The sequence below is a fragment of the Genypterus blacodes genome, unplaced genomic scaffold, assembly GCF_046128005.1.
Source record: "Genypterus blacodes isolate CSIRO-AG114 ecotype Tasmania unplaced genomic scaffold, CSIRO-AGI_Gbla_v1 ptg000017l_1, whole genome shotgun sequence".
Lineage (NCBI taxonomy): Eukaryota > Metazoa > Chordata > Actinopteri > Ophidiiformes > Ophidiidae > Genypterus > Genypterus blacodes.
Window position 1 is genome coordinate 2998540 of NW_027466831.1, and position 20607 is coordinate 3019146.

General features: G+C 45.4%; 1 protein-coding gene across 1 annotated transcript in view; it reads right to left on the bottom strand.

The window, feature by feature from the left end:
- Positions 1 to 20272, bottom strand: part of gli1 (GLI family zinc finger 1) — a 38136-nt gene extending 17864 nt beyond the window's left edge. The window contains exon 1 of the mRNA XM_076141217.1: positions 19890 to 20272. The gene's annotated coding sequence lies outside the window, so the exon portion shown is untranslated. The remainder of the gene's footprint in view (positions 1 to 19889) is intronic.
- Between the last annotated feature and the right edge of the window lie 335 nt (positions 20273 to 20607).

Here is a 20607-nt window from a genome sequence, read left to right on the forward strand (position 1 = left end):
CCTAGCCCAGTTGAAAACAAAAGATGTTCTCAGTTTTTTTTAAATGTTTTTTCTATTCCACTCGCAATTTACTGAAGCAATCTTTGTCGACAAATTACAGAGCGACTATTTGAGCCAATACAGTCACATACACACACACACACACATGTGCACGTCTCATGTGTGGTCCTGCTTGGAGCTGACTTCATATCTAATATAGTGCAGGCGTTTAGTTTAATACCCAGATGTTGGTAAGGGCAAGGCATCCGGGCCTGCATTAGCTTTTAATTGGCTGGGATCCCTGAGCTGATTTTTGGAGCTTAGCATGTGACTCAGAGACACACACACACACACACAGGCAAGCACCCACACACACACATTCTACTGAGCGAATTAAAGACTTGGTTGAGTCGTGATAGGGCGGCAGTCTCATGCGCTGTCAGTGAGAGACGAGTCATGGCTGTCCTGAGGAGTCTGCAAACTAAACAAACGCAGACAACGCAGAGTTACATCGCAGAGATCCCAGGACCAACTGACGCCACCGTGCTGACGGCCTGCAGCATCTGCCGAGAGAGTTATTATTGCTTGGAGATCACAGGAAAAGGAAGATATATACTAGAGAGAGAGAGAGAGAGAGAGAGAGAGAGAGAGAGAGAGAGAGAGCAAACATGCATGTACGATTGAGCCACATAACTACATGATGTTTCCTGTTCAGAAATTTTACATAACTGGTGACTGTGTATGTGTGTGTGTGTGTCTGTGTGTGTGTGTGTGTGTGTGTGTGTGTGTTTAGGAGGGGGTGAGTGCAGTGTGTGTGAGAGTGTGTGTTGAGTTCCCACCAAGCCTGTAATTAAGTGGCATTAACATAACTAAAAAGCAACAAATCAGCTAATCAGCTGGTTGTGAGAGTGGGAAGTGAGAGAGAGAGAGAGAGAGAGAGAGAGAGAGAGAGAGAGAGAGAGAGAGAGAGAGACAGAGAGAGAGAGAGACAGAGAGATAGAGAGAGAGAGCAATACAGGTAGTGTGGCCACTCTCTCAATCTTCCTGACACACACACGCATACACACACTAACATGTGAGAGCTTAACAAAAGCACATGTGGAGTTAAATCCAGTGGGACTGCAAATAATTTAAATTCATTGTGAAATCTCTCCGAACGCACGATGAGAACTTTTTTTTCCAATTCCAAAGGCCACACAAGACGAGTTTGGTGTTTTCATTGATCTCTTCTCGTTCAATCGCTCCGGCCCACAATTGTTTTGATAAAGTGTAACTGCTACACATTACACAACGTCATTCTGTCCTCAAAGCCGTCACTTCAACCCGCTGTCCTGCCTGAGCCTGACCAGCTGCTCGCTCTGTGCACCAAAGCAAAAGAATGAATAATAAATGAAGGAAAAAAAGTTGAAATGACATCACAGGCTTGTTTTTGCAGGACTCGTTCCTGTGTGTGATTATTATTAAGTTTGATTAGAGCTGTGTGTGAGCTCAGACATGAATCAATTGGGAACACTTCTTATATTGGAGCAGGACTGGAACGTCGGTTTGGCTGTAGCGGATGATTCATTGATTCATTGATTCATTCAGTCGCCTCCACACACTCCACACACTCCACACACTCCACACACTGATCATGTCAAACAAGCTGAGTCAGATCGTTGGGCCTCTTGAGAAGCGCCGACTGGAGGCTTGAATAAAATTGTGAGCACGTGTCAGGCTATGTAAACCCAACAGTCCTGGTCATCCACCCAGTGACTCCAGGGGATGGAAGTATGGAAGAGATAAGACAAAGCCGATGCTGAAGAACAAAGTCGATGATCAAGAACGGTGTTAAACACAGAGAATGGAGTGATTTCTTACTTGGATTCTTCAGAGGATCTTAACTTAGCAATGTGGCTTTACACAGTGTTGACATATCAGGTTGAACTCCATCAGTGTTGCTCTGCTCAGATGAACACGTTTGACTGTCTCAAGCTGTCAAATTCTGTAGATTCCAACTAAAAAAATTCAGGAGTTGTTTAGCAGCAACTGGGGCTTGCAGTTATTTGTGCATGTAAACACTGATGCTATCTCGTGCATGAGGAAGGGCCTCCTCTTCACTGCATCCCAGCTCCCGGATTCCAGTTGGTATCTCCGCGCAGTGCTCAGTGACCCGCAGAAGGGACACATACACACATACACCAATACGTACGCACTCAGACATTTGTCATCATGATATACACACACACTCACAAAGCACACTCATTTGCACATGTACACAATCAGGCATACACTCACGCTTAATATATACACACAGACACAGATGTACAAATATACAAATATAAAGACAATCAGACACACAGACACACACACACACACGTATACACGCAGTGTGTGGCTGACGGCCGGATGACCCAGGGAACTGATGAGGTAAACACAATAAGAAGGGCACAGTTGACGTCAGCAGTTAGTGAATGGGTTACTAAACATGAACAGAGACGGCAGCTGAGGGAAGAAGAGCCCCTTTGAGATGTCAACCTGACCAGTACAACTCAAATCAACCAACAGTCTATAAAACAAATGACATGGACTCTCATATTCTCTCACATTTGAGAAAACGGGCAAAATGGTGGTCCAGCTAAGAAGCAAGTAATGAAGTTCATTAGCAGAATTCTGGGAAAACTAAAGCAACAGTGGAACTTTAACTTCTATTTGTAAAGCTCCGGATATAATATCAAACAATACAGAGAATAGCCACTTCATGACGTGAATGAACTGACTGACCGGTGCCAAGAACACAAGCAATACAACAAACCCCAGGGTATAAAGTTTGACTCATTCACTCTTCAAGTCCTCCTAAATATCTGCTGTTGTGTTCTGAAAACATGATTTCTATCAAATGTTAAATCACTGCTTCAAATCAATGAAAAATCAGGTTTTAGGCCGTTAAGTATCAGGGAAATTAAAGGAAGAAACACATCACACTTTAACCAGCTCCCTTCCTGAGTGATTCACATGAGATGGAAAAAAAAGAATCTGGCAGCAGCAATGTTGCTGTGCTGTGCAGCGGGTGACTCAAAGTCTGTGTGTGGTATTCATGCCCTCCTTTCTGTCTTACAAAGGGGGAATGAGGGGAATCAGAAGGGAGAGAGAGAGAGAGAGAGAGAGAGAGGGAGAGAGAGAACGTGAGAGAGAGAGAGAGAGGGGCACTATGCTTGAGCAATCCCTTTGACGGACAAGAGAAGGACTGGAGACCTATTGTTGAAATCCCATTCCTCACTGTATTGTCTGACCTTATCAATGCAGGGTCAGTGGGAACAATGGCAGTCGCTCCCATAACTTCTCATTCCCTAACAAACAGAAAACACAGGTGTTCAACGGCGGCGCATTGGTGAAACCTTGCAGAAATGATTACGGAACTGCCGTTGTTTTGCACTCTCAATGATCATTCTACCACTGATAGATTGAGCTTGTTCCTTTCATTTAATATCACATTTTCTTAATTTGATGTTAAAGCATTAAACAAGCAGAAGACACATACTGAGTTATTGTGCGATTACAATACCTCTTTTATAATGGAGCTGGGAGTGTATCGCTGGAATAATTGAAGCCTCTTTGAACGGTTAATTGCTTAATTGATTCTTTTAAAATACAGATTAAACAACGCTTATTTGCAATTTGACGCGCTACACTAAACAATAAAAACAGCCTTAACTGTGGCAGTTGATCATTCAGTTTAATTGTTCTGGTTTTCAGACCCTGTGACAGTGGATGGGCCAAAACCAAAAACCAATAGAACTGATGAGCAACGGAAAAAGTCCAAATTTCAGCCCGTGTTTAATTTGATTCAATCTGAAACAAACAGAATGAAAAGGAAAATTCCACCTGTGCAGTGCAAAAAAAAGTACTTTTGGGTCAGCAGTTTCTTATTCATTACCAGCTATAAAGGCTGACAAAGAGAAGCTTTCTAGCCCTTCATCTGCCTCTTCATTCCCCCTCTCTCGCTCTCTAGCTCTCTCTCTCTCTCTCTCTCTCTCTCTCTCGCTCTCTCCTTCTGGCTCTCGGCGAGGAACAGAGGGGAGAATCATTCAGCGGCTGAAAAGGTTAAAGTCTCGCCTAGGGCCGGAGATGCCGCGTCTGCCAGGGGGCACCTGAAGAGGGGCAAACATTTACCGGCAAAGAAAAGAAAGGGGAGAAAGCGAGAGAGGGAGAGAGAGAGGGAAAATCAGCAGCCTGCCCGAGAGGTTCAGGGTCCACGGTGAGTGCTGGTGTAGGGCCCTTGGAGAGTTTGTCTTGTAATTGAGTCAATTGTTGACCCCCTGTTCAGCTTGTCTCAACCATTCTGGGGAGGAAAAGCTTAGAGAAATGCTCGCTCTCTCTCTCTCTCTCTCTGTCTCTCTCTCTCTCTCTCTCTTACCCTCTCTCTCTCGCTCACCCTCTCTCCCTCTTCATCCATCCATCTCCTGCTCCTCCTCAGTAACCCCCTCCACTCTTTTCCGTTGTCTCCGAAAATAATTGTGCCGTGAGTCAAAGGCAGTCATTTGGGTGGGGGGGCTGTTCGGGGATCTGCCGGGGATAGAAGGGGAGGCTTACAATCTTCCTTTCACCCCAAATCCCCCCACCCCTCTACTCTCTCCTCTCTCCTGCATTCTCCCCTTTTTTTCCATTCCTCCTTTTGTTTGCACCGTGGGATGAATTTTAATCAATCCCTCTCCAGCTCCGATCCCAGTGCTCTCATTTTTCGGCACCCCCCTGCCCCATCCACCCTCTTTCCCAAGTTTGGCCACTCGTTCTCCACTTGCAACTTGTGCACCTCGCGCTGTAGCACCTTCTCTCGTTACCACTCCTCGACCGACGGGCCCCCTCAAAAGACCCGAACAAACAAGAGTACAGACGCGGCCCTTGATGACGAGGGGAAGGGTTGTTTGTCACTTGAGGTTTAGCACAGACCAAATGTCTTTAACGGGCAAATGAACAGAGAGTAGGGAGAGAAAGAGCGAGAGAGAGGGAGAGAGAAACAAAAGGGAAGAAGAAAATGAGATAGAGAGGAGGGGTGGGGGGAGTGAGGGGGGCAGCAGGACAGAGGGAGGAGGGACACATTCTGTTTGTGGAGAGTGATCATTTTTAAATGGCTCCTTCATTCAAGAACACTTTGTTTGCTCAAGGGCTGTAGGGTTGCGCTCCCATTGTGGCGGCTCATCCCAAGGGACAGTGCGAGCCAGAGATACTGTTGTCATTCACATTTCACACATTTACTAATTAGCAGGTGGCTGAATGGAGGACAAAGTACATTAATACATCTGAAAAAGTGCTACAGTTTCTGTTATTTAAAGGAGAATCCCAGATTAGGTCTTTATAAGGAAAGCGTGTTGATGCCACAGCAGTTACTATTCATACTTATCTTGAAAGGTTATTAATCACATCAACCCTTGATGAGCACAATCACGAGTATGTGTAGCATCGCGTGAAATCAGTACGACAGGAAGTTTGCCAATCTTACAGAACAAAAAGCCCCAAGTGGAAGACACGAGCTGCTCCATTCAACACGCGCAGGCTTCCTGACGACACTTCTGAGCATCTTTACGAGGCCTCACAGCTCCTTCCTCGCTTCCTCTGTCTTCCACTGTCTCGGCCCTAACATTTGTCCCCGTCCCAAACTAACCCGCACCAGCTAAGGAATGTTACAGGGGAAGCCGGCGTGTTCAGATAACCCTGTCATTTGCTATTAGAACGTCAAATGGTGATGTCAGAGACAGCACGTGGGCTGAGTTCATTGACCCCCCCAGCAGGGTGAACTCTTGGACCTTCTGGCAACATTGTGCTCACCAAAGTCTTCTCACTCACCTACATGATTGTGTGTGCGCGCGTGTGTGTGTGTGTTTATATGTCGACCTGTTCTCCTTGTATAAACTGGAGTGTGTGAAACGATCGGCTTTCATCTCAGAGTCAAATCCTCTCTCTCTCTCTCTCTTCCTCTCTCTCACTCTCCATCTCTCTCGCCCTGCTCGTGGAGTGTTTGTCAGGGGAAATCCTGAACAAACCGTGGCTGTTTGTTCACTCTTTGTCGACGGCTGGTTTTTATAGACTTCTACTATTGACAATCGCGCGACTTCTGTTGGCCTCGCACAAGCCGTGTAACGCTGTGCAAATAGGTGTATGTACACAAACACCAACACACACATCTCGAACCGCGTCTGAATCGCCCCGGGCGCATTATTAGAAGACGGGGAAGAAAGATCAAGTAGCAAGGGGAAATTGACTTTTTACGAATGCTAGAAAGTATCAAGATAAGACGACATAAAGTAGGGGGGGGGGGAGAGAGAGAGAGAGAGAGAGAGAGAGAGAGAGAGAGAGAGAGAGAGAGAGAGAGAGAGAGAGAGAGAGAGAGAGAGAGTGAGAAGGCCTAACATGTCAATGGAGGAGATCATGGATGCCAGTAGGGGGCTCAGCCTTCGGCACAATAGACCCCCGACTGAGCCGAGACCCTTAATACCCATACTCCCATTTCACACATCATTACAAAAGCACCCATACAACCTCATCCAAACCTCCCCCCAAACTCCAAACCCCCTTGATTGCAGCGCGGCGACAATAGCGAGAAAGTCCCGGTGCGACTAAGGGGCCGTCCAGAGGCTCACACATGGGGCCATCGGGGGGCCATCAGGACACCTTGTCTTTGTGTATTGGAAGACAATGGTGACATCTCAGGAACGGCAGTAAAAGCTTCCTCTGCCCTAGCAGGGAGCTGTTAGGAATGACAGGGGCCTGGAGTGTCAGCAGTAATGGGTCATTATCATCTGATCTAAGGTGAAGTGTGGGGCTCTGATAATGAGCCCTCGCTTCAAAATCACAGCTCGCAAGCTGTCGGGCTGCCACTCAAACAACTCGGACAACACACGCGTCTTAGTTTCAGCTGAGAAGTGATGACACGTGGACAGTTGTAGCCTTTTTTTTTGCAGAATAAGAACGCATAAGAGAACTCCAGCTGGAAGTTCCATAGCGGATTCTACATCTTCCAAACTCAGGTAACAATCATACGATCCTGCTTTTCCTTCCAATGAACAAGATTCACCTCTAAAATATTTCAAAAACAGCAGGTTGTTTATTTATCAGAGATCACCCACCGGCCTCGTTGGGTGTGATCGCTGCAATGCGAGAGACATGCAAACATCTCTCTTCTGCCAAAAGAAAACATCTTGCAAAAACGAATCGCTGGGAGCTGGGAGGAAAAATATACCTCAACATCCTGGGCAGCTCCAAGGGAATTCTGGCTCGGACCCAAACAGTGGAAAGATGGCGAAGAAGGCCGGGCTTTGTGGAGCAAAGCGGCGGGGAACATAGCGAGGGGTGTTAGGTAACTTAGACGTGATTTACATTAGTAAAAATATGGCTTTTCACGTCGGGCTCACAACCTGTAGCAACTGAGTTTATTTAGTATAAAGAGGCATCATTAAATTTGAATCAGCGCTTGGCTTTCATTTTTCCAGAGTTCTCTCTTTTAATTAAAGCCTTTCACCACTCTGAGATCTCATTGCATCAATATCCTTCGGCCATTATCCCACTAACAAACCAGACCTAAACCGTGACTTGGTTTAACTTCACTCGCCTCTCCACTGCCGCCACTCGAGCAAACCCCCTCCTCCTTTTTTTTTTACAAGACTCTTCAGTAGCCGGCTGGTTGCTAGACAATGTGCTTGGTTATGTGGGTTATGTAAAGACCCTCCTGCACACACAAAAGCCAATGTGGGTGCCTGTTATGTGCCGCTCTTCAGAGCCCCGGGTCAGTTAGCAGAAGAGCTCCGGCGCTCACACTCCAAGTTAAAAACGTTTGCTCTTCAACGTGTTTACTGAGAGGAGAGGAGAGGAAAGGAGAGGAGGAGAGATAGTGAATTATCTATTACTTGCTAATTTCACTTCCCCTCAGCTTCCCAACCCCACTTGGCTGAGGTTAAAACAACTCCCTTGTTGACCTGTTGGTGTATTAGAGGGTGTATTAGCTAAGGTGAGTGTGTGTGTGCATGGCTGTGTGTGTGTACATACATGTCCTCTACTTATTTGAAGATAGTTGAACAATGTACATGCTTAAATATATGGTTTTGTAATGTGCTGTATACTGTATATGATGGATCAATCAATGAAGGAAACTCAGCATGCATGTGTGAATGTGTGTGTGCATAGGTGACAACAGACAGAAAGTGCCCTCCAGGCCATGACATGGTGGTAAGCCACACACACACCTCAGACACACCACTAGTCTGCTCTGATGGCCAACCAACGGGGGAGTAAGCACTGAGGTAAAGCAAGCCGCTGTGTGTGAATGTTCAACTTAAAGACACACATACACACACACACAGCTTTGCTTACACAGAAACACACACAGATCCCACTGACGTGTGAATACCACAAACAGTGTCTTAACATACAGCATGTGAGTGATCAGGCACGACGTAGAACCACATAAACATGCCCCATCCCCGACGGCGTGAAATTATAATGCCGCACATTTCACTCTCGCTTAAACCACGCAATCATTTAAAGAGTTGTGTTTGAATGCAAAAACATTGAAACACACAGAAACTGCACAGAAACTGAGTTAGATGTAATATGATGTTTCTATGGTTACTGTTTTACATCCCAGATTCACATTCAACCACATTCAAAGAGATTCTTCTTTCCTTCATTAACTGATCTGAAAGCATGAAAACGATCATTGTAGGCCTGAAATGAATTTTTTAATGTAACTTATTTGAAAGCAACCTGCACAATTCCCTTTAGATTCAGATTCTGGCTGTCCGGCAAGCAGGAAAAATATGAAATGATAATAAAAGGTTCTGTGTCAATAAGGGAGTAAATGTTTTGCCAACAGTCCCTGAGGCAAAACCTCACAAACACAAAGTTGTGTTCAGGTAACCTGAGGTGAACCAGGACCACAGCGAGCTCTCACTGATTGACTTCTTCATCATGTCTGAGATTTAAGAAACGTACATATCTCCCAAGATCTAAATACACCCATACAAACACACACACACACACAGACATATAGGCAACTTCCACGCATACTCGCTCTGACACCCAATCGCCCTCACACACACTCAGCCTGACAAGCTGCAGCATGTGTGACAGAGCTTGTTGGTTGGAAACAGACATCCCTCTGCCCCCCCCCCCCCCCCCCCCCCCAGGCTCTAGTCTATCCCACAGGAAGTTGGAGTGTGAGCCGGGACACACAAGAAGGGAGGGCGGGGGGACGGGGGGACGGACTCAGCCCAACATCTAGTGGGAATGCATGCACAAGAATGTAGCCTCTCATGAGTGGATTATAACTAACTCATAATCAGAATCTAAACATACTGTACTAGCTCCAATCTGCCAAGGGTCAAAACATGAATTGAAAGCGGAAACAAAATGACCCAAATGTATGGCAAAGCTCACATTATCAGGTGAATGCTGTCCACCCAAACCAGCTGTCACCATTATTTTCCTTTTGACAACTCAGTGTCGATCTTATGTGTCTGTCCGAGGTGAAGATATGCAGAGGAACAGGCCAGAGTAGAGGCGGAATGATGCAAATAAGGCACAGAAACACCGATGTCCTAAGCCCAAAGTTCAAGAAGAATTGTGCCATTACTTAACTGTGCACCATTTGTAACTGACCGCCTCCAGTTGTTACACATCGTACTATTGTCTCTACTAATTTTGCTCATTTTAAGCTTTCTTGCTGTCTCAGAAAACAGCAACAATTTAAAAAAAAAAAACACTTTCCTGCTTCTATTTGAAACGATCGAGCAAGAATCTTTGAATCGTATTTCCAAAATAAGAGCATGCAGCTTCAGTCACCGGAAGATGTAGGACTTCCTGTATTATCCATGACGGCCATACGTCTCCTTGAGGTTAAACAATGATGGTAATGACCTTGTTAGGTGCAGAGACTTTGAAAGCTCGTTCAATACTAATTCCAATCTGTGCTTTTCTTTTGGAAGGATAGAAGTACATCCGTTCCAATTGACAACACATTTCATTCTAAAGCTAAAACAACAGATGCATTATTGTCAGTTTAGTGTCTTTGGTTTGTCAGAGAGCCGCTCCCCACTGGATAATCAACACTTACATTTAGTCATATCACTCACTTTAAGTCATTTTAAACATAAACACAGTTAAAGTGAAATGTTCTCAACAAAATACAACACATTTACCTGACACGTGCTTGGCTACTGTGACTTTCCACAGGTTCTGGACCAACTTTCCTCCTTTAGACCACAGCCACATCTGCGACCCTTCCCCCCACCGCACGCCCACACACACACACACACACATACGACATATAACATTCACAAAGATACACTGACACACTCCGAACACACAGGCACTCATCGCATTTCTGCTCCACAGCTGTGCAGGGAGACAAGGGTCGATAAATAATCACTTTGAATGGAGGATCCTGTGGGTTTTTCGAAGTTTGAAACGCATTCAAAAATCCCGGGGATTGTTCTCTCTGGCATGAAAAATCCCCATTCATACAGCAAATGAAGGTTTGCACTCACCGCACTGAGTACTTCCTAGACTGTATCCATCTGTCAGTCCGTCAGCAGACTCACAGGCCTCTTAATGGGCTACAGGTGCCAGCTAATAAGGGCCAATAAATGCACCGCAGCATAACAACTGTCTGTCTCGTGCTGAACGGGAAGAATGGGAACATAGTAATGGTCATGGGGGTTTAACTGCTGGGGAAATAATCAGCAGTCGGGAACCCACAACCTGCTGCAGACTTGTGAGTTTAGGAGAAGCAGGTGACATGAGTTGTTATTCCTTCATATTGATCACAATTCACTGTGAGCCAATATCCTATCAGTTGCATTTGATCATATTTCCTTTTTCTAGTATTTCTTGTATATGCAGGTCAGGAAGAGGGAATATAGGCAATAATGAGGTGCTTAGTGGTCTTCACAGCGATTGGACAGGTGTATGTGTATGAGTGTGTGTGTGTGTGTGTGTGTGTGTGCGTGTGTGTGCGTGCGTGTGTGTGCGTGTGTGTGTGTGTGTGTGTGTGTGTGTATGTGTATTCTAAGGAGGAATTAACTCCCCACATGCACTGTAGTCAGCAGTCCTCACTGGCAGTGGTGGGACAAATGGGATCTGCACCCTAACTGCAAATTTGCAGTCCTAGGTGCAGTCAAACATTTAGACACAGCATTTTCCGGAACAATTTAAACATGGCCAGTAAATCAACATAGTCCTTCTACCAAACACAACAATCAGGCCATAACCAAAATAATGTTTTGTTTATTAATTGAGTATAAGAACAGAAACACACAACTTAACAACACTTAAACATTCTGCCTGGTTCTCTTTTCACCATGTGTAACACTGGATTACTACACATTCTACTACTGTATGCAAATAAAAGCTCTTGTTCCTGTAAACAGAATGATTGGACGGATCATACAGATAGTATAACGTAAGCACCACTGGCAGCTGACGACGATGAAAGAACCTTTAAGCATATTTTTTGGACGGCTTTGAGATTGATTTGCATAAGTACAGAGCCTGCGATGTATACAGACGTGATTAGACAGCCCATCTATCCTCTGATTCATTTTCTGCTCCGGCATATGTTTGGCAACACGCAGAGCAGCACACTGGACCGTTTGCCAGGCGGTTGCCGTGCCGAAACATACTGTAGAGAGCCAGAGACAGAGAATCAGTGTGTGAAAAGACAAGTGAGTGTGGATCCCTGTTGACCGGCTGTGTATTCAGCTGAGTCTGGTCGCATAAGCCTGGCATAAATGCCCAGCATGGTACCTCGACCCTGTCCACAGTCCAAACCCACTCTCACAGCCTCTCCCTTTCACTGTATTCTGCTCGCTCTCTCTCTCTCTCTCTCTCTCTCTCTCTCTCTCCCTCTCTCTCACACACACACACACACTCACACAAAAAGATATTTTCCCTCACACACACACACACACACACACACAGTCGCTCTCTCTAATGGTCCCACGCTCTCCTCAAACTTTTTTCGAGCAGGTGCATTTGTGTTGACACCCCCATTCTGAACCCACCGGTGCAAAACTGACGACGAGAAAGAGAGAGAGTGAGAGGGAGGGAGAGTGGGGTGGAGAATAGCTGAGGTGGACAAGCATCAGGAGGAAGAAGTGGTGGTAGAGGAGGAGGAGGAGGAGGAGAGGACAACAGCTCAGGACCTGAAAAAACAACAGCTGCAACAGCCGCATTGTCATTCCAACATTTGTTTCACGCCGAGTACAGCAGTGGGTCATTTCACGGCATGAGAACCCAGATAACCAACTCCATTTTCAGATCCAGCGTTCAGTGTCCACTGACCTGTGTTAATAGCTGGACGACTGCATCAACACAATCCTTCCGACCGCGCTGAAACGATCAAACAGTAGCTTTCTATCTTAGTGTGAAAGCCATCACACACACACCATCCATCCATCACAACAACACAACATGTAGGTGAGACACTTTAGCATGTTTTCCTGCAGAAATGACCTGCAGGGAGCTTTGTGTGTGGCCAGAAACAGATGCGGACCAAACAACAACCTGTCCTGTCCTGATAATTGTCGCTTCATGGCGTTGAACCAACAGCTGCAGCACCGTGATCTGATGCTTACACACTCTTCCTAACAGCAGCGATACAAAATATGGCCTAGTAACCTTGAGCCACTCCTGCATGTTTCATGTCTCACTACACACACTATAATCATGTGTGTCTTCCCTTTACTGGGGCTTTTTTTCCACTCTTGTTCGTTACTGGCTACCAGGAAATGAGCGCCCTCTTCGTGTAATTAATGGGCACAATTATGTAATTGAGGAGAGGTCTGCAGTTTGCTGCAAATAAGACCAGATGTCTTCTGGGCCCGTCTGTCAAGGACTCCAGTCATTCTCGTCTCTTACAGTGGGGTCAGCGCCCGTGCCAAGACCCCGGCTAGCCCCCTTTGCAGTCAGCCAGACCCCGTTTTCTTTCTCTTGTAAATAAAGACTAAATGGTTTACAAGCCTTCCAATAACCATAATACCTTCAGAGTGAATTAGCTCGCAAAGCAGCCAGATGTACACGGTGAAGTGAGAGGAGACGTAACGCACCCATATAGAGCTTTTAAAAGGTTCTTCTTATCTATCTGTTTCGGTTCTAGATATGTATTATTTATCTGACTGCAGTAAATGTGCAGATAAATACCATAACTATTGCTCGGAGTCTTCTAGTGCTGTTGTGTGTCCGCATGTGTGTGTTATTCTGAAAGTAGATTATTCCTCCGCTGTAAGCTGATTTACATGCTGCTGATGTCATCTCTCGTCTGTTCTGTCACAGACGCAGGAGAAACCTTCCCCGGCCACAAACAACACAAGGAACAAGAACGATTTCACCTCTCAGTGAGTACAGATGGGAGGAAAAATCTTACTGATTGAAGCAAATCTTTAAATGGAGCAGGTAAGAGAGCGATAACATCAAACAGTCTAACATCCTGAATCTCCACTGTTAAAAAAAACACACCATTTTGATGGTGTGTTTTTCAGCTGGTTGCTGAGTGAGCTGCTCTCCCTCCATCTTAAACGAGGCTGGATGTGGCCCGGATCTTTCTCATGTTGAGCAAAACAAACAGTCATTGCTGGCACGAAACACAGAGGAGGCAGAATTAAGCCTTATCTGATCTGAAGTCCTTGGGTTTAGACGGGAATTGTCTGTGAGCACAAACTGCTTCTTAACTGTCAAGGAGAAAGTCAGCTGAAACCTGGAATTCCTTTAATAACATGACGTCTTTTTACTGAAAAACACAGTTACTGTATAATAATGTTTTGTCTGATTTCCGTGCTCGTCGCCCCACACCACCATGCTGTAGCTTCCAGCAACATTCCAGGGATAAACTCAGGGAAAAGCCGTCGTAAAAAAAAATACCATGTAACACTTTGGGAAAACTGTGGTGGTTGAAAGTGGCAAAATTATTCAGTCAGTGCAGTGCAGTGAAGTCAGGGCAGGGCAGGGCCAAGCAGCCAGTCAGTCAGCCAGGCCAGCAGGCAGGCAGGCAGGCAGCTAGTCAGGACGGTTGAGTCGTAAATGTGTTCCAGCAGGAAAAGACAAGCTTCAGAGCGAGGCGAGCAGTCTGGAGTCGGCAACTTTCCCCTGCTCCAGCTAGCGCGCCGCCCTCCCTGCAGCCCACCCAAGAAGCAGCCCATGGGCATAAATTTGAGAGCCTGACTCGCTGCGGATTTAAAACAATCTGCATCTCTCTCTCTCTCTCTCTCTCTCTCTCTCTCTCTCACTCTCCCCTCCACGCTCGCTATGAAATGTTTCTCTTTCACCCCTCGCTCTTTTTTCTCTTTGCTCCTTTCCTTTTCCAACAACAAATTCCACCCTTAATGAAAAAGAAAGCTCCCTGGGACGTCCCCGTGCCAGTAATAGTATTTTTCCAAAGGGTTAATCGTGTTTATCTTTGCAAAAAAGATGCAGCAAATGCACAGGAACTACATTTTTCTGTTTCACTCCCGCCGTGCATGAAGGGATTGTCTTATGGGCTGCTGGCAAATGTTTCGCAACAAAAAACCCCCCAAAAAACGTAATTACACCTCAAAAACAAAACTTTTCAATAGTTTATTCTTTCCTAAGGGTTTTTTTTCTAAATAACAACTTCAATGGAAAGTAGATTGCTGGTGTATGACAATGGACCGCAAGGAACACAACTACAAACAATATTTGAATTCCAGTTAATTTACATTAGTTTAGACTCTGTAAAGCCAACAAAACAAGTTCACCACATCGCTTTTGTGACTGTTTATGTTGTAGCTGTTTGGACTAAATGGGTTCAGTGTGATTGCAGATGTTTCTCTTTGAGGCAAAGAAAAAAAATCTACAGATGTTTCATTAAATTGAAATTAAAATGAAGCTGCAAATGTAGTTTTTAAACCATGAACGACTCGACGATTTTCCATGTGGAAGGCCTGCAGTCTGATCATTTTTTCTGCATGCCATGTAAAGTAGGTTGTAGTAAATATGAGGCTGTTTGACTGAGGGTGCTGTTACCTTTGACCCACAGCAGATTCATGTCGGCGTATCAGTGACGGTTCAGCCTGCATTTGGCTTACAGAGGTAGTAAGTCATCCCTGTTTGTCACCGTGTGTGCACTGATTTCCTGTTTCCTGGCACCTGAGCGGGAAAACGTGGCATCAGCGAGCCGCTCGTCGCTTTTCACGACCGTCGCTTGAAAAGTAAAGTGCCAGAACAGAAATAGAAAAAGGACGGGAAGGGGAAGAAGGGATGACAACGAACGAGGGAGGATGAGAGTCACAGGAGATGGACGAGAAGAAATAGCAGAAGAAAAGACAAGAGGGGAGGCTTCTTCCTCTTCCTCTGTGGGTCTGACCGCATTATTCCTTTTCTCACAAACATATCCAAAGGGGTTTGAGTCTTCTATTGTTTTAAATTGTGTTATTGTAACTCTGCAAGCCTGGAACAAATCGAAACGTCCTCCATTTTGTACAAACAACTTACACATGCTAAAGTCTCACGATATGCAATCACACATGTTCGTGCTGTTTTAAAGAGGAGTGTGTGTGTGTGTGTGTGTGTGTGTGTGTGTGTGTATTATGAGGAGTGTGTGGTGTGGATGTTCTGATGCATGTGGGTGTGGAACTGCAAGGGTTAGAGGTTCTGAGTGCGTTATCTCATCTTAGATAACAGAGTTGTTGTCCAGAAGGGCCCGTCACACACACACACGCAACATGGATATGTATCAGTCTCTGTGCTCTCTCTCTCTCCAAAGTCAGAAATAAATATTCCAGCAGTAAAATGTGACAGGGAATCACGTCAGAGTAAAGATTTTGGTTAGGATTTGTTGCATCCATTTAAATCCAAAAAAATAAATCACACCAACCTCCTCAGACGCCCCTCCTCTACCTTCATGACACGCTCCTCTAATAGTTTTCCAAAATTGCTGGAAGTCAAAGGGGACGTTGACTGGCAGACGCTGCATTGTAATTACATTGATGATGGCAGTACCCTGAACGCACCGTGGCTATGGCAACTCAGTGAAACAATAAACACCGCCTCCTCTTCACTTTCCGCAGTGCCGACAGGACAGCGTGGCGTGAGTCATCAGAACACACACATTGACCGCACACACACACACACACACACACACACACACACACACACACACACAGGTACACAATCTTGAGAGAATATGAAACCTGCGTGCACAAATACTTACTTGTTAACTAAATCAGCACATCACAATCTCCCAAAGTTGTCTTTTCTCTTGCCTCCTCCTCCTCCACACACACACACACACACACACACACACACACACACACACACACACACACACTCGCAGGTTCCCCAATCACAGGCCTGTTGTTATTAACGTAACCAAGGGGAATGAGTACGGATCACTCTGGGTAGCGCAGATGAAAGCCATTCCCAATCTCACCTGGCTCCTATTACCACCGGTTTGATTTCTAATATCAAACACATGAGACTATACAGTCAAGCACACACACACACATATACTGTATATGCACTACACTACACACACACACACATACACACATACAATGCACACTCTCAACCAAACGCATTAAAACCGCCACCCTCATTCAAAGCCAAAGAGGAGGAGGAGGAGGAATGAAGGAGAGCAGATCAACGCTGCCTATTACTGTCAGTGGCATGCCTGAAATTACATCACACACACGCACACACACACACACACACACACACACATTCCTCGTGGACATGCTTGCACAAAAACACTGGTGAACATACCAAATGTTCACACATCCTGCACATCAGATACGGCAATGATCGCTCCTTCACGCTTCCTGCCGCCACATAGACGTCTTGACCAGAGTTGATTTCAGATGTTTGTGAGTAAGACATGCAAATAAATCTGGTATTTATGATTCAAATTAGTTTTGGGATCTTAAATTTAAATGATATATAGTCCACATCTTTCTGGTTTTGTCCTTCCAATTGTCTTCCAAATGTTGCGTCTCCACACCTCCCACTCCGCCTAATAATGGGTGGGAATGGACCCGACTGACCAGGAAGAAAGATTTTCCGAATATTTCCCATGCCGGCGACATTTCCCCGTCCCATTGTGCCACGCGGTTAATGCAATTCAAGCTTTCTCAGTGCCTAATGCCTTTGCCCTCTGGTGTCAGCCCACTACTTAGTAACGCCCCCCCGTGTCTCCTCATTCCGCCTTTCCGTCCCGTCCCGCCATCATCTTTAGGAAGAAGGAGGATTCTCTCTACAGGAAACTCCACTACAATGATCACTGCAGTATAACTGTACACAGAAATAAGATTGAAAACTACACAAAGTGAATGAAGTGAACCAAAGTAAAAGGCCTTGACATTGGTGAGCGGAGGGTGCAGACCACCAACGCCATCGTTTCTTAGCAAGTAATTGCAAGAAAACTAACAGATGAGGAGCGAAAAGACTAGCAGGGGATAAAGACCGAAAGTGTGTGTGTGTGTGTGTGTGTGTTTGTCTGCGTATCCATCAGTGCATCACTGCGGCCTGTCTCACTCTCTGCGTCCAGAGCTTCACGGGTTTGGCCCAGCCAGTACAGACAGACAGCTGCTATTAAACCCTGATTGTTTCAGGTTCACAGGGTGTGAAAGGGCCTGATTGAGGGGCTGTGATCCCAGTGAGGGTGGTCTCTCTCCCCCTCTCACCCCACCTCTTTCTGGAAGGCGGGAGGAGGGTATTGGAGAGGAGGAGTGGGGCGGCGGTGGGGGGAGGGAGTGGGGTTAGAGACGGGATTGCGAGTGTCACGTGACGCATGTTTCTTGCTTAGGGGACCAAAATGGATTCTGGACACAAAAACGCACCACTTGTTGCTGCCTGCTTTAGTGTTTATGTGTGTGTGTGTGTGTGTGTGTGTGTGTGTGTGTGTGTGTGTGTGTGTGTGTGTGTGTGTGTGTGTGTGTGTCACATGACCAGGTGCCAACACAGATGTAAAAAAATGTTTTCCATGTAATTACAGTTTGTTTTTGTTTTTTACTTCACTTACACTTGCTGACTGGAAGAGTTTCAAACTTCCATGAATTCTGTTCTCACTCAATCTCAGCCACTAATAGTTTTTTTCCCCACTTTTAGAGGCGTTTCTTTCCCCCCTTGCACTTTTCGAAAGTGTTAAATTCGAATTCAAACCCACACTGTTGTTAGTGCCTTCCATGTCATCCTACTGTGAATGACAAAGAATGCACGTTAGGAGAGAACACTTGCGATGTGTCGATGTTTGACACGTGTGTGAGGTTTGTTTTGGTGGTTTTTCAGGCGTTTTGGATGTGAGCTTCACTCACTCATTCCAACTGTATCCAGCTCCATCAGCTTATCACCTTAGCCACTTTCTCTGTGATGATCCAGACCCTAGGCCTGGCTGAGGGCAGACGGTTCCTTCCTGTATGGTCTATTTGTTTAAGAGCATTCTCATTACGGTGCCTTTTGGCCTTAACACACTGATAAAGAGCAGGGAGGGCGAGGAAGCTCCCCTGCAGAGCTTTTCACACATGGCCAAAGGACAAGTGCACTTTCCACCATAAACTGCTTCAACCTTGACAAGGAGCCCACAAGCTTCTCCATAATGGATTATGTGATTGATAACCAACTAAATTAATTCATGTTAGACAAAAAATTCCAATTGATGAGTCATTTAATTTGTTATTATTTATCTTTTCCTCAGAATTGAACAATTGGCATGTTTTAAAGATTTGTTTTTATTTTACACAAGCTCCTTCTGAGCACAAGAGGCCCTACAAAGTCCAAGTTCCTCTGAAATTTCCAAGTCTAATTTAAAATTAAGACTATTTCTATATTTGTTTTTAAAAAAGACTGCAGTGATTCAGAAGCTCATGCAGTAATAACACATTGTTTTAAAACGCATTGTCTTTTCTCTTGACTTTCACACTTCACACAAATCTGCTGTGTTTGTGTGTGTGTGTGTGTGTGTGTGTGTGTGTGTGTGTGTGTGTGTGTGTGTGTGTGTGTGTGTGTGTGTGTGTGTGTATGTGTGTGTGTGTGTGTGCCTGTGTGTGCATACTGTTTAGGAAGGTTACTACTTTGTGTGCTTAGCACTTCTCACTGTCAGTTTGGAATAAATAAGAGTTTGGCTCTTCTATTCAGTCCAGTGTTGACGCTCTTCAGCACAGCACCACAGCACAGACCAGCAGCCTAATCTGCCCACATTAGCAGCTATACTGTCGCCTCTTCACAGATAATGACACAGATTATAGACAGATAGAGTATTCAGGGGTGATAAGGAAACAAAGTCAGAAATAAAGTTTGTCTTTCCAGTAAGTCAGTATCAGGATGTCCACAGATGGGGACACTGGGTCTATGTGATGATGTTGTTTGCAGTTTGTTGTGGGTGTCCTGACAGAAACACATTTGGAAAAGATATTGGCACCTAAAATATTTCAGGTTACAAGAAACAGCTGTTCCCCGGGTGGCCACCCTGTGACCCTGGGCCACACCAGATGAGGATTCATGTGCAGGGAGTCAAAGCCTTGAGAGAGAGAGGGAGAGAGAGAGAAGCTTCCCAAAGAGGTGAAGGAATGAAAGTTGGAGGTTTGAGACTTTCCCCATGCAGGTCTCAGAAGCTCCTTCATCCGCTTCAGAGCGAATCCACCCAAACCAGCTGTGTTTGGGATCATTTCTTGGAAAATAACGTGCCAGGCCAACTACTGCACAATTAACAGGCGGCACAGAGAGTGTAGTTATTAGTTTTACATCATCACCTGAGCAGAAGGGAATGATCTTATATAACACCAGGGATGATATTACTGCAAAAAGATCCGCTACTGGGATTTTCTTTACCACGCCGAGTAACATAAACACAACTTTCCTCCGGTGCTTTAACTCGTTTCTTTCCCCGGTTTGATCCGCTGCTGTATCAGAATCATCACAAAAGCGCCTCTTACCTTAAGTGAACGCGGGGAGATTCAGCATGAAACAGCCGGACTCGGTTCCCAGGCTCCTTGGGAAGAGGGACCGTGTGGAAGTCTGAGAGATTCCAATAAAGCCTACCTCTCTTTCTCCCCTCTCTCTCTTTCTCTCTCTCCGCTCTGGCAGACGCGCTCGGATGGAGATGACTTGGAGTTCTTCACATTCACAGAGAGAGACACACACACCGACACTTTTATCCTGTTTCACGGGTGTTTCTTCTCCATCGTGGCCCTTTTTTGTTAATTCTCTCCACAAACGTTCCGAGTCACTCTGAGCAAACGGGGACAAAAGTGAACCCCATGTTCGGGCTGTGGAGTCCCGCAAGGCGCTGGAGTTTGGCTTGCACGGCCAATGCGGGAATGCGCCCCCTCCTCCTCCTCCTCCTCCTCACCCCTCCCTCCCTCCCTCCACAAGTCTGTGGACCACCCCGAAACAGGAAGTTCACTTTTTGTTTTTCTTAAAAAAAAAGAAGCATGCTGGCTGAAAATTCTCCCCCTCTCAGATTTAAACATGTACACCAGATCACACACACATAATATCGAGCACGATGCATGATTCTTATTTCTTGTTTTTCTTAAAGTAAAGTGAATCCAAAAGTCTTTTACTTTTACGTTTAGGTTATATAAAGGCATTAGAGCATGCGTATATGTACTTATGTAACGCTTGTACTGACATGGTTGTGACTGTAAAAAG